This window comes from Muntiacus reevesi, chromosome 15 (genome assembly GCF_963930625.1).
Source record: "Muntiacus reevesi chromosome 15, mMunRee1.1, whole genome shotgun sequence".
In the NCBI taxonomy this organism is placed as follows: Eukaryota; Metazoa; Chordata; class Mammalia; order Artiodactyla; family Cervidae; genus Muntiacus; species Muntiacus reevesi.
This window is the reverse complement of record NC_089263.1, coordinates 52,695,952-52,709,574: the sequence shown is the minus strand read 5'-3', so window position 1 is coordinate 52,709,574 and position 13,623 is coordinate 52,695,952. Positions and strand designations below refer to the sequence as shown.

The 13,623-nt window shown below is 50.1% G+C and overlaps 1 protein-coding gene across 7 annotated transcripts in view; it reads left to right on the top strand.

Moving 5' to 3' along the window:
• GPR68 (G protein-coupled receptor 68) overlaps nucleotides 1-13,623 on the top strand; it is a 35,503-nt gene that overhangs the window by 18,013 nt on the left and 3,867 nt on the right. Inside the window, exon 2 of one of the 7 annotated variants that reach the window (XM_065906698.1) lies at nucleotides 11,948-11,993. The exons of 5 other annotated variants lie outside the window; for them this stretch is intronic. The gene's annotated coding sequence lies outside the window, so the exon portion shown is untranslated. Of the gene's footprint in view, nucleotides 1-2,648; nucleotides 2,910-11,947; nucleotides 11,994-13,623 lie in introns of those variants that run through there. One more of the 7 variants, XM_065906699.1, reaches the window with a different exon arrangement.

Here is a 13,623-nt window from a genome sequence, read left to right as displayed (position 1 = left end):
CTGGGGCTGGAAGAGAGAGACTGAGCAAATGAATTCAGGTGGCAAGCCTATCCCAATTTCGGCCCTTATGTCTTTCCAGGCAGGAAAGAGCCACAGAGGCAGCCCTGGAATCCTAGAGGACCCAGGCATTCTCACCCCTCACCAGATGCCTCCCTCTCAACGGTGGCAGCTCCAACTTTATGCCCACTTTAGGCTTAAGGAGAGAAGTCTGAACGGGGAGAGGTGGGCTTCTTCTGAGGTGGTATTTTAATCACAAGCTCACTGCTTTTACTTGGTTGTAGGTTTACTTGGAGAAGTTGCGGGGGGACTGAGGTTACGATGGAGTCTGTAGGACGCATCAGGCCACTGCTTGGTGCTTGATGTCATCATGGTTTCTAGTCCTTCCTTCCTGTTTTATATTAAAGAAAAAAAAAAATCAGCACCAAAGTAGAATACACACAGGTTCTTTTTTCTCTTCCTGAGTGGGCATTTCACAGAGGATCTGGGCTCACTGATCTGAAGTCAGTGTCATCTCTCCATCTGCAGTTCCAAAGGCCCAATAGGAAGGGGGTGGGGGGTCCCTGGCGAAAGGGGGCTACCCACTGCCATCAGTGGTCCTTCAGGGATGGATGCTGATCGTATAGACAGCCTGTGTGTGTGCATCCTGTTAGGCTGAGCCACCCTGTAAAGACAGTCAGGGGTGCTCTCTTTGCTGGGTGTGTCCTGAGGGTAGTCAGATTTTTACGCTTAGGTCAATCCTGCACTCCTTCCCCATCTGTCCTTTCATACGGCATCAGGAAGGGCCCACAGACTTCTCCACTCTGTGTCCACACACACTGCTGCACCGTGACAAGGCTTCTGCTGTACTGGGCAGAGGAGGAGCATTTGCTTGGAGGCCCCAGCCCCACAGAGGAGCATTTTTCCTGGGCCCTCTACCAGTACAGCCTCCCAGTAGGACTGTAGCAGTTCACTCCCTGGAGAAGATGAAATCACAAATCACCCAACAAAATAGAGAATGCACATCCTCAATCCCCCACCCCCAACCCCCGTGGTGGATATCGGTTTTCTGGCTCCAGCAATGTTCTTGCAGTCAGCTTCCAAGGAGACACCACAGAGAGAGGAGGTTAAACTGAAATAGCACGGCAGGCCATTTGGAGAATCATGGCTCTATCACTTAGTAAGACGTGTCTAGAGCCTTTGCCCCTTTGGGCCTGAGTTTCCCCATCTGTAAAGGGAACAGGCTGGGCTAGATCACCTCCAGGGATCCTGTCAGCTCTGCTGGGCTGAGGGAGTTTAGGAAATGGTCCTGAGAGCCAGAAGACCCCATGAAGCCAGAGCCTCATGCTTGCTCCCTGCTCGGGACCCTGCTGTTTAAAAACATGGATGCTCGAGACTTCCCTGGTGGTCCAGAGGATAAGGCTGCATGGCCCCAATGCAGGGTTGTTGTTCAATTGCTAAGTCATGTCCAATTCTTTGCGAACCCATGGACTATAGCACGCTTGCAGGCTTCCCTGTCCTTCATTAATCTCCTGAAGTCTGCTCAAACTCATGTCCACTGAGTCAGTGATGCCATCCAACCATCTCATCCTCTGTTGTCCCCTTTTCCTCCTGCCCTCAATCTTTCCCAGCATCAGGGTCTTTTCCAGTGAGTCGGGGCCCGGGTTCAATCCCTAGTCAGGGAACTGGATTCTGCATGCCACAACTAAATATCCCACATGCCACCATTAGGACTGAAGATCTTGAATGCTGCAACTAAGATTGAAGTGAAGTGCTAGTCACTCTCATCTCCAGAAAACATGATTTAATTCGTCTGGGGTGGGGCCTGGGCAGTGGTGTTATTTTTTATAAGCTGCCCAGTTTTTTGCTCATGTAGTTGTGACCTACTGACCCAGATGCTGGCTGCTGAAGGGTGACAGCCTGGGGGTGGGAGTGGAAACAGTCAGCTTCCTCCGCCCATGTCTGCTGTCCTGTAGCTCTTGTGTCTGTTGTTGTTTAGTTGATCAGTTGTGTCCGACTGTTTGTGACCCCGTGGACTGGAGCCCACCAGGCTCCTCTGTCCATGGGATTTTCCAGGCAAGAATACTGGAGTGAGTTGCCACTTCCTCCTCTGAGGGATCTTCCCACCCAGGGATTGAACCCCGGTCTCCTGCGTTGGCAGGCAGGTCTGTGGTACTTTCTAGTTATCTGAGCCTCAGCCTGTCTGGCTCAAATAAAGACCTCTGGCTCAGGGGTTCAACATTCCTGAATCTCTTGGTGTCTTGCAGGTGCTCAAAGGTGGTTGCGTGGGTAGAATTAGCACACCCGGCTCCTCCTGAATCCCCCAAGTCCTTGGAGTCCCTGCCCCTAATGGTGGCTTTAGCATTCTCATCTAGGTCGTCCACTATGTCTGGGGTGTATGGAAGGCAGGCTTAGGGCGCCTGGAGGGAGCTGTCCCACCGCCTTCATCCAGTGGTGGGCGAGCTTTCCTCAACAGCCACCCAGCCTGACACCAGCTCCGAGTTCACATGATCCTGCCTCAGCTCGGGAATGGGCAGAGCCTCCCGCTGGGATTTTCTAGACTGAGGTGGGGGCGTGGCCTGTCGGGGGCGTGGCCTTCGGGAAATCGCGGGAGGGGGAGCTTGGGTCCTGCCTGCAGGGTCCTTCCTCTGCAAGCGCCGGAGGAAGCCGGCTGGTGGAGGTTTGAGGGCTGAGCTCAGGCAGGCCCGCAGAATCTGAGAGGACCCAGATCTCCCGAGGCTGCCGCTCCCTGCCTGGCTGTCTGCTCCCCCCCACCTAGCTGCAGCGACCGTCCCCTTCCTGGGGTCTGGAGCCTGGGCAGACAGGGGTGGGATCCTGACACAAGAGCAGGTCAGGAAATCGATTTATCAGCTCACGACCCTTAGAAAAACAAAATAGGATAGAAATGATCCGAGTGCATCACCAGTGATAAGGTAAGTACTGCTCCGGGTCCATGTGTCTCTGGTGTCTCTCTGTGTCAAGTGCATTCCTTGCTGTGATTTATGATGGAAAGAGCTCAAAGGCAGCGGGTTGTTGCCTAGTGGCCTGGGTTCTGGATTCAGATCCACCCAACTTACTGTATGGACATGAGCAACTACGTTAGCCCCTCTGGGCTTCAGGTTCTGTGAAATAGGTTCACAGTGCCAGCCCCACCGATTCACAGTGCCTTTGTGAGCTCCCGATGGAACTGAATGTTGAAACAGTGAGGAGGGCTTTAAAAGTGAGGTTGTCGCCTTGCTTTTGCTGGAGTGAGGCTATTTAGGGAAAAGCTGGGGACTAAGGGGAAAATGCAGTCTGATTCTCCTCCCGCCCCAGAAGGAGACATCAATGGCCTCTGAAAAGGGCACTTTTAGGAAGTGTTTAAAGCGTGTGGAAGTTTTACCAGCCAAAGGGAAGGGAAGCTGGGCACAGAGGAAATCCCCCAGCTCGCTGTGCTGGTGGCTCCCTGAGTGACTGTGGGTGTGCGATCAAGCCACCGCTCGGAAGAGAGGGGTGACAGATGAGACCACTGTTTATGCACCAGCTCAGCAGCACTGGCACTTTTGGCCTAGAACGTGCATGGGGCTCCCAGCTTGAGTCAGAAGCCCTTCCTGCCTTTGGGGATTTAACTGCTCTTGGATGTCCAAATCTTTGGAGGCCTCTATGCTGATGGGCATTTGTCTAAAGGTTTGCCCTTTTAGGTGTTGGGTTGCTTCACATGTAGTGTCTCAGTTTCTTGTTTAGTCACTAAGTGGTGTTTGATTCTTTCGAGACTCCATGGACTGTAGCCCGCCAGGCTCCTCTGTCCATGGGATTCTCCAGGCAAGGATACTGGAGTGGGGTGCCATTTCCTTCTCCAGGGGATCTTCCTGACCCAGGAATGGAACCTGCATTGGCAGGTGGGGTTTTTTTGTTTTTAACCACTGAGCCACCAGGGAAGCCCCTCAGTTTCTTAGCTGAATGGTAACATGAGGCAGACACAGCGGCTCTGTGTTTTGATTCTTTGTCCCAACCCCCTCCACCTTGGGGATCCAAGCCCTGGTCACACAGAAAGTTCCTCTCCTTGAGTGGTGAGAAAAATGGTTGACATGCCAGGTGTGGTGGGGGTGGAGCTGGCCCAGGCCCAAGCCTGTTGGCCTCCTGGTGGCATCTGGGTGAACTGGAGCCTGGCAAAGCCTGGAAGTGGGGAGTGGTTGCTCTGTAACAACTGTGATGATCAGGAAGTGTGATGTAAAGGAAAGCATGGACCAATCTGAGCTCAAAACCTGGCTTGCATCATTTGTTGTTGTTGTTGTTTAGTTGCTGAGTTCGACTCTTGGAACCCCATGGACTATAGCCCGCCAGGCTCTTCTGTCCATGGCATATTCTGGGCAAGAATCCTGGAGTGGGTTGCCATTCCCTCCTCCAGGGGATTTTCCCGACCCAGGGATTGAACCTGCATGTCCTGCATTGCAGGCGGTTCCTTTACCACTGAGCCACCATGGAAGCCCCAGCTTACGTCACAGCTGCGGAATTACTGCTGAAAGCTCAGCTTCTCTATACACTGGTGCTGAATTGAATCTTGGAGACAGAGTTTTGGGTGAAGTAGAAAAGGATAAAGGGCTTCCCTGGTGGCTCAGACAGTAAATCATCTGCCTGCAATGCAAGAGACCTGGGTTCGATCCCTGAGACGGGAAGATCCCCTGGAGAAGGCAATGGCAATCCACTCCAGTATTCTTGCCTGGAAAATCCCATGATTAGAGGAGCCTGGCGGGCTACAGTCCATGGAGTTGCAAAGAGTTGGACGTGTCTGAGTGACTACCACACACACACAAATGGATAACTGTATTACTTTGCCAGATAAAGAGGGACACTGGGGGCTCTCACCTTGAAAAACTATGTGTCGCAGCCCCAGAGGATTTGATGAAGGATTTTTTTATTAGTGGTTCAAGGGTGAGGTCTCTGATAAGATTAGGTATGAGCAGGGCCTGTTGTCATCGTTCAGTTGTTCAGTTGCTCAGTCGTGTCCGATTCTCTGCAACCCGATGGACGGGTGGTAGCACTCCAGGCTTCCCTGTCCTTCACAATCTCCCAGAATTTGCTCAAATTCATGTCCATTGAGCCAGTGATGCCTTCCAACCGTCTCATCCTCTGTTGTCCCCTTCTTCTTCTGCCTTCACGCCCTTAACTTCATCTCAGGTGGTCAGTCTTCTAACCATGAGCGTCTCTCCTGCAGTATAATCTTGCCTGAGGTGGTTTCTCGGCTGCCCCTCTCTTGATTAGCAGCTGTTCAAATCTGCCCTTCAGAACTAAGGGACGATCGTACAGGCTGGAGTCTTGCCTATAAGAAAGTGGGGGACAAAAAAAGTCTTTCGCGCCTGCAAGCTCCTCAGAGCCCCACACGGATTTAGAATCTTGAGCAGCCTCGGTTTTTCATCTGGACAATGGGTGCTGGTGAGAGTAGTGGTGAGACAGAGAGAATGAATGTGCAGAAATGTTCCTGGCACGTGGAGGGCTCTTACCTGGTATGGCCTGGTCTTTTTGTCCCAGCCACATTTTTCCATTTACAGAACACCGCGCATCCACTGTGCCTTTGCTTTTGTTGGGAAGCAGGCTTTCGGTGGAGAGCAGGTAGAGAGGGGACACTCGTGGCAAAATGCAATTTCCATGGAGGGGTATCTTTCCTCCGGGAGTGGCAGAAGGGAGAGCTAGCTGTGATGAGGCCTGGGTGACCAAGCAGGATCCTCTGCAGCCAGCTCAGGTAACTTAAACAGATGCCACAGGCTGAAGAGGAGGCCATAATGATTCCTCCCTCTCACTTTTCTGTTTCCGTTAATGAGTTAATGATATTTCCATCATCTGTCCCAGCACCTGACCTCAAAACCCTCTACCCATCCATTCATGCACCCACCCGTCTACCCACCCATTTACTCACCCATCTGTCCATCTACCCCCTTATCCTTCTATATACCCATCTTATTCATCTGCCTACTCCTGTGTCCATCCACCCAACCCACCTACCTCCCGTGCATCCATCTATTTTAACAAATAATTTAGGGGAAATTATGAGGACCGAGCACTGAGATACATGTCAGATTTGTCCCTGACTGTGCTCAGCTCCTTCTAATTAGTCAGCAGTTCCTGTTCCAGAGAGAAGCTAATTCTGACTCCATGATGGAACTGTTTCTTTGACTTGCTTTTCATTGCTTTTGTTATTATCATCATACATAATAGCCTGCCTCGGAGGACTCTGTCCCTCTGCCAGACTGTTAAACTGCAGTGCCTTTGTAGCTCACAGGGAGATAATCTGACCTTGCCCACATGTGAAGGCTGCAGGAAAGAAGAGATTAACACACCCCTTCCCGGAGATGTTTTGCAAGACTGAAGACCCATTTTATTTTACTTTCTTACTGCCTCTCCCTCTCTATTCTGCCTTTTGACTTGAGTTCCTCAGCCCTTCTCTCTCTGGTTCTATTAAAAAAAAAAGAACTGGCATCCAGGCCCCAACAAGATGGTTATTTAGAGACATTAGTCTGCCATCTTCTCGGTCAGCCAGGTCTCTGAATAAAGTCATATTCCTTGTCTCTACACCTCATCTCCCATTCAATGGCCTGTCGTGCGGTGAGCAGAGCCAGTACGGATTCAGTAATATTTCTGTAGCTTCTTGTTGTCCCCTTTCTGGTCACACCCTCCTCACATTCAGTTCCTTACAGATGCGCGTTCTCTCTCTCTCTATCTGGCATTTGCCTGTAAGAATGTATTGTTTCCACAGGCAGAAACTCTTTTCTTCCCTGGCTGCCTCTCTCTCTTCTCCTGATCTTAGAGTATCATGCTGCTTAGAAAGGCTTTTCTGGCTAAGTCACCTCCTATGAACTCAGAACTTAATGTCTTGTACTCTCCCGAGGAGCTAATCCTCTCTTTTCTTTTCCCCTCTCCCATAAGACTAAAAGCAACTTGAGCTACCCTAGGGGCCAGTGTCTAGTGCAGCGCCTTCCATATAATAGATACTCAGTAAGCATCTGCTGTGGTCGGTGAGTGGATGGATGATTGGAGAGCCATTGAAGGGTTTGAAGCAGGAGTGATTAGGTTAGATTTGTGTTTTAGAAGATGGCTTTGAGGATGGTGAGATGGAGACAGGGAATCCCGTAGGAGACCATGCATTGATTCTGGGGAGGAAGCCTTGACCAAGCCAATCTGGGGCACTGGGGAGGGAGCTAAAGAGGAGGAGATGGATGTGGGAAATATTTAAGATTTGGAAACGGTAGAACTGAGTAATTGAGTGGATGCTGTGGATGAAGATAAAAATCAACCAACCGACACAGCCATCCAACAGAAGAGACTGGGCAGGTGGAGAGGCTACCTCCAAGAACAGACTGGCAGGAGGAAGCTGGTTCTGTAAGCCTTCCCCCTGGGGGGTGGGGAGGACATCTGGGAGTCATCAGTGTTGGGGGGTCGAAACCATGGAGGAGGTGCAGTGTGTGTGTGTTGAGTGAAAAGAACAAGTTAGCTTTAAATGTGAGTGGGAGGGATGCCCCCAGTACCTGCCACACGTGACCTTGGGTGGTGCTGACTTTTTCCTGCCTTATGAGATCAGAGGCTCCCTGAGGGTGGGAGCCATTTCTTCTTCTTTATCTCTAAGTCCCCCATGTCCAGTCTGGTGGTGTGAACCGATGCTCCAGAGATACTTGTGGAATGAAACCAGGAGGTACCAGACTGTTGGACAAGCCACTGTATCCCTCTGGGCCTCAGTTTCCTCATCCCTAAAATGGGAGACAGTAGGGCTGTTGCAAAGATGGGACAGGAAGGCAGATGTGAAAGGCTGTGTCAACTGTGGGAGATCTGGCAAATACCGAGTGTGAGTACCGAAGAGACGCACTCACTTGTCTTGAGAGCCTGAGTCAGGCTGCTGACCTCCCAAGGGCTGCGTCCTGGTTCTGCCCACCGAGTTCTGCTGGGTCTTAACGTTCCCCTTCGAGCTGTTCTGTCCTTTGACCTGGAAACTCATGGATGACACTCGGTCAGGAGTGAACCTCCAGAGCCTCTAGACCTGTGGATGCTTTGCTGCTCAGAGTGTGGTCCGTGGCCCTGCAGCACCAGCATCGCCTGGTGGGTGGTTGCAGATTCTCCAGCCCTACCTCAGACCCACTGAGTCAGGAACTGTGAAGGTGGGGCTCTGTAATCTGTTTCAACAAATCCTCCAGGTGACTCAGGTGCACGTAAGTTTAAGAACCACGGCTCTAGAATCCCGCAAACCTCTTTTGGCTCCAAAGTGGACATAGGAGGTGCTTTCACTTAAACATCATCATTGTTTCTTCTTTGCTCTGCAGACTTGAATATTTCTGACTTTGGCTGCCGGAATTTGCTTGTTGTTGTCCTAGGAAATAGGAATTTATCAATGGTCACCCCAGTCTGTCCCACACATGCGTACACTCACCACCAGCAAACAGTAGGCTTCAGCCAGGTGACTCTCAACATATTCCTAAGACCAGCCAGGACGTGTTTTCACTTGGTTTCTTTTGCCCGTTTCTGTTGGTGCCTGGGAGCCTGTGCTGATGAATGAATTTTTATCTTCCTGAGGGTAATTTTGTGTGGACTGTAGAGAACCTTAGATAAATTCAGAGGCGCGGACCTCCCGGGCCAGTGTCCCTGGGAACCGCTCAGGGACATCCTCGCGTGTGAGCCAGGTGAACCATTTGGGCCCTCCAGTGTGGGCCTGGGACTCAGGGCCAGGAGAGCTGGCAAGAGGAGGAGGAGTGAGCCCAAATTCTGACTCATGGGACTGTGCAAGGTTCAGAGGTCACAGTCCTCAGCTTCCCCTTTGCCCCTTCTTCTTGCCATCAAAACATGTAAACCAAAACACGACACGCAAAAAACAAGGAAACATCCCTGCACTGTTGGTAGGAATGTAAAATGGTGCAGCCACTGTGGAAAAACAGAATGCGGTTCCTCAAAAAATTAAAAATAGAACTACCATATGATCCAGCGTTTCCACTTCTGGATCTATACCCAAAAAAACTGAAAGCAGGGACTCAAGTAATATAATCATGTTCAGAGCAGCGCTATTCATGATCGCCAGAAGGTAGAAGCCACCCAAATGTCCATTGACAAATGGAAAAATAAAATGCAGTATATATGTATGATGGAGTATTATTATGCCTTAAAAAGGAAGGAGCTTCTGATAACATTCTACAACATGGATGCACCTTGGGACATGATGCTAAGTGAAATAAGACACAACAAGACAAATGCTGTATCACTCAGCTTACCGTCTGAGCCTCCAGGGAAGTACATAAGGTATCTAGAGTGGTCAAAATCACAGACAGACAGTGGACTGCTATATGCCACAGCCTGGGTGAAGGGAGGATGGGGACTGAGTGTTTAACGGGAACAGATTTTCAGCTGGAAAAACTGAAAAAGTTCTGGAGGTAGATGGTGGTGATGGTTGCATGACAGTTTAAGTGTACCTAATTACCATTGAATTGTACATTAAAAAATGGTTAACAAAAAAAAATGGTTAACAAGGTAAATTTTATATTATGTATGAAAGTGAAATATTAGTCACTCAGTGATGTCCAACTCTTTGCCACCCATGGTCTGTAGCCCTCCAGGCTCCTCTGTTCATGGAATTCTCCAGGCAAGAATACTGGAGTGGGTAGCCATTCGCTTCTCCAGGGATCTTCCCACCCAGGGATTGAACCTGGGTCTCCTGCATTGCAGACAGGTTGTTTATTATCTGAGCCACCAGGGAAGCTCCTGTCATGTATATTAAACCACAACTGAAAATGGCACCAAGAAGCAACTCCCTCCACCACCATCACTGAAATCCAGGCTTGTATCCTGGAAAGGTTGGAGAGGTGGGCCCTCCTGGAGTCCTCATCTTCAGGGACTGAGAGGTTGGGGCCAAGGCTCAGGTGGGGACTGGTTGTGGCAGGGAGGTGGGTCTTGGAACAAGAAGACCTGGATTCTAATGCCCATGCTTCCTTCATCAGGCTGGCTTTGGGCTCGTCCCTTCCCCTTTTGAACCTCAGTTTCCTCATCACTTATTCATTCCAGAAGTCCTTAGGAGTGCCTGTGATGTACCAGGCACTGTTCAAGGTGCACAAGGCCCTCTTGGAATTTATTGAATTGACCATAAAGTTCATTCGGGTTTTTCTGTACCATCTTATGGAAAAAACCAAATGAACTTTTTAGCCAACCCAGTACATCCTCGTGGAGGAGACAGATCAGCAACAAGCAGACAAGTAAACAAACAAATCTCAGATACTGATGGGAACTCTGCGGAGCTGGCACATAGGAAGGAGTGATGGTGCTGGGGGAGAGGGCCGTCCTAGTGGGATGGTCGGGGAGGGCCTCACGAGGGGGTGGTGTTTAAGCTGAGACCTGGTGGTAGAGGAGCCAGCCCTGATGTGGGGGTGGAGGGGAGGGGTTGGCAGGGGGCGGCACTCCTGGAGCTACTGGAGCAAAGCCAGTAGCTGAAAGGCACAGAAAGCTGGCTGATGTGTTGGTGGCGGGAAGGTAGGCGGAGCTGGGGCCGGATCACGCTGGGCCTTGTAGGGGTTTGGGAGTTTTTCTGGGGGGTGTGATAACTCACTGTGAAACTGTCTCAGTGGGTTTTAAACAAGGAAGAGGAGGATGCGGTTTGGATTTTGGAAAGATCACTGTGGCTGCCCCGGGGAATAATGGTCAGGGAAAAATGAGAACGCTGGGATTGGGCTTCCCTGGTAGCTCAGCTGGTAAAGAATTTGCCTTCAATGCAGGAGACCTGGGTTCAATTCCTGGGTCAGGAAGATCCCCTGGAGAAGGGATAGGCTACCCACTCCAGTATTCTTAATCTTCCCTGGTGGCTCAGACAGTAAAGAATCTGCCTTCAATGCAGGAGACCTGGGTTCGATCCCTGGGTTGGGAAGATCCCCTGGAGGAGGGCATGGCAACCCATTCCAGTGTTCTTGGCTGGAGAATCCCCAAAAACAGTGGAGCCTGGTGGGCTACAGTCCAAGGGACTGCAGAGTCAGACACGACTAAGTGACTAAGCACAGGAGTGGGGGTGGCTTGGCCACGGAGAGAGCCACAGGGAATCCAGGTAAGAGGGTGCAGCTTTGGGTTGGACCCATCTCTCGCCTATTTTACAGACTTATGAAAGCCACGGGACCCTTTTCCAGGAAAAATGCACATACTTATATATTTACAAGATGGAGCATGTGATTTCAGGGGAACCCCTCAAGTTTATCCTCCATGAGCCCCGGGACTGGAACTGCTGGGCTGGGATGTCTCTGAGACCCTTCCCAGCAGGCTCTGTCAGTTTTCAGGCTGAGCCCTGGCTCCGGTGCCCACAGGGCCAGTTAGGAGCCCACAGGAGGCAGGCTGGAGAGGGAGGGTGATGAGACATTGTCAGTTGTGGAAGGGGTTTTCCTCCTGGTCCGTGAGTCCCAGCTTGACTATGTATGGTGAAGAGAGAGCAAAGGGCAAGACTGATCTGCTAAAACTACAGAACAACCTAATGCAGACTCCATTCACTTGGAATTTGCAGCCATATAGACCATACATTCTCAGGGGCGGGGGGGAGATTGGTTCTTGGGTGGGGTGAAAATAATCTTAGATATAATATTATAGTGATTTGTCACCCTCCAAAAGGCCATGGGACATAAACAGATGTTCTATACATCTAAGGATATTAACATTTTATGGGGGCAGGTGATTAGGGAAAAAAATATGTCTAAAAAATCTCCTTGGGAGGATGATTACGAACAACAACAAGGTTGATTTAGACACAGTGAGGTTTTTCATCTGAGCCAGGAGTCTTAAATCGATAGAACTGCTCAGGCTTTTCATTTTGGTATATTAATCTAAAAGGTAAAGTGAAAGTGAAAATCGCTCAGTCATGTCTGACTCTTTGTGACCCCATGGACTCTACAGTCCAAGGAATTCTTCAGGCCAAAATACTGGAGTGGGTATAGCCTTTCTCCCAGGGGATCTTCCCAACCCAGGGATCGAACGCAGTTCTCCCGCATTGCAGGTGGATTCTTTACCAGCTGAGCCACCAGGGAAGCCCAATCTGTAAGGCAGGCCTACAACAAAAATTTTTTGTTCTCTCTTGTTCAGATGCATTTGTATATATAGCAACAGCATTTTCTTTTATTCTCTTTTTTTTAAATCTTTGTTTTTTTGGCTGCTCTGGGTCTTCGTTGCCATGCTCGGGCTTTCTCTAGTTGCAGCACGCGGGGGCTGCTCTTCATTGTGGTACACGAGCTTCTCATTGCAGTGACTTCTCTTGTTGTGGAGGATGGGTTCTAGGGTGCAGGCTCAGTAGTTGTGCAAGGGCTTTGTGGCCCTGCAGCATGTGGGGTCTTCCCAGGCCACGGATTGAACTCGTGTCCCCTGTATTGGCAGGCGGTTTCTCAACCACTGGGCCACCAGGGAAGCCCAGCAATAGCATTTTCTTAGTTAAATTCTCAACAACATGAACTTTTCGCTACTGCAAGGAAGACTGTCATCTTTTATTCTGCTTATTTGCCTCTGGAGAAAGAATGCCATGCATTTTGACATCTTTTATGTGGCCCTGATATTGACCCTGAGGGCAAGCGTCTTTATCCCCATTTTATAGATGGGGAAACTGAAGCTAAGGAAGGGTGAAGACTTGCACAGCTTGTGAGCTGCTGACCCTAGCCTGGTGCTCATGTCTCGGTGCCTTGTACCCTGTACTGGGTTCCTGATTCCACGGAGGAGAAGTAGCAGTGCCCTGTGGGAAGCTTGGCCTGTTTTCTTGCCAGAGCACAGAGTGCAGTTCAGTCGCTCAGTCATGTCCAACTCTTTGCGACTGCAGCACACCAGGCTTCCCTGTCCATCACCAACTCCCAGAGCTTGCTCAGACTCACGTCCATCCAGTCGGTGATGCCATCCAACCATCTCATCCTCTGTCATCCTCTTCTCCTCCTGCCTTCCATCTTTCCCAGCATCAGGCTCTTTTCCAAGGAGTCTGTTCTTCACATCAGGTGGCCAAAGTATTGGAGTTTCAGGTTCAGCATCAGTCCTTCTAATGAATATTCAGGGTTGGTTTCCTTTAGGATAAACTGGTTGGATTCCTTGCTGTCCAAGGGACTCTCAAGAGTCTTCTCTAACACCACAGTTCAAAAGCATCAATTCTTTGGCATTCTGCTTTCTTTATGGTCCAACTCTCACATCCAAACATGAGTACTGGAAAAACCATAGCTTTGACTAGACGGACCTTTGTTGTCAAAGTAATGTCTCTGCTTTTTAATATGCTGTATAGACTGGTCACAGCTTTTCTTATAAGGAGCAAGCGTCTTTTAATTTCATGGCTGCCATCACCATCTGCAGTGATTTTGGAGCCCAAGAAAATAAAGTCTGTCACTGCACAGCAGGGTGTGGACAAAGTTGGGTCTCTTTCGTGCTGTCCAAAGAGGCCCCCAGGCCTCAGTGTTGACTGATCTGGTACATTCCTGTGAGCAAGAAGGAAAAACATGGATGGTGCTGAATGTTGCAGAAGAGAGTGTCTGGGGCCCGTGCTGTTTTGTGGGTTGAACTTGATCTTTACCTTGGAGAGCCAGCTCGGGATGGGATGGTGTTCACAAGAGCTCCAGGCCTTGCTTGCTGGACTGAGGGACCAGGAAAATAAATAAGGAACAGGAGGTCAGGAAAGGGGAATGGAGAGACAGAGATCACATGTCAGTG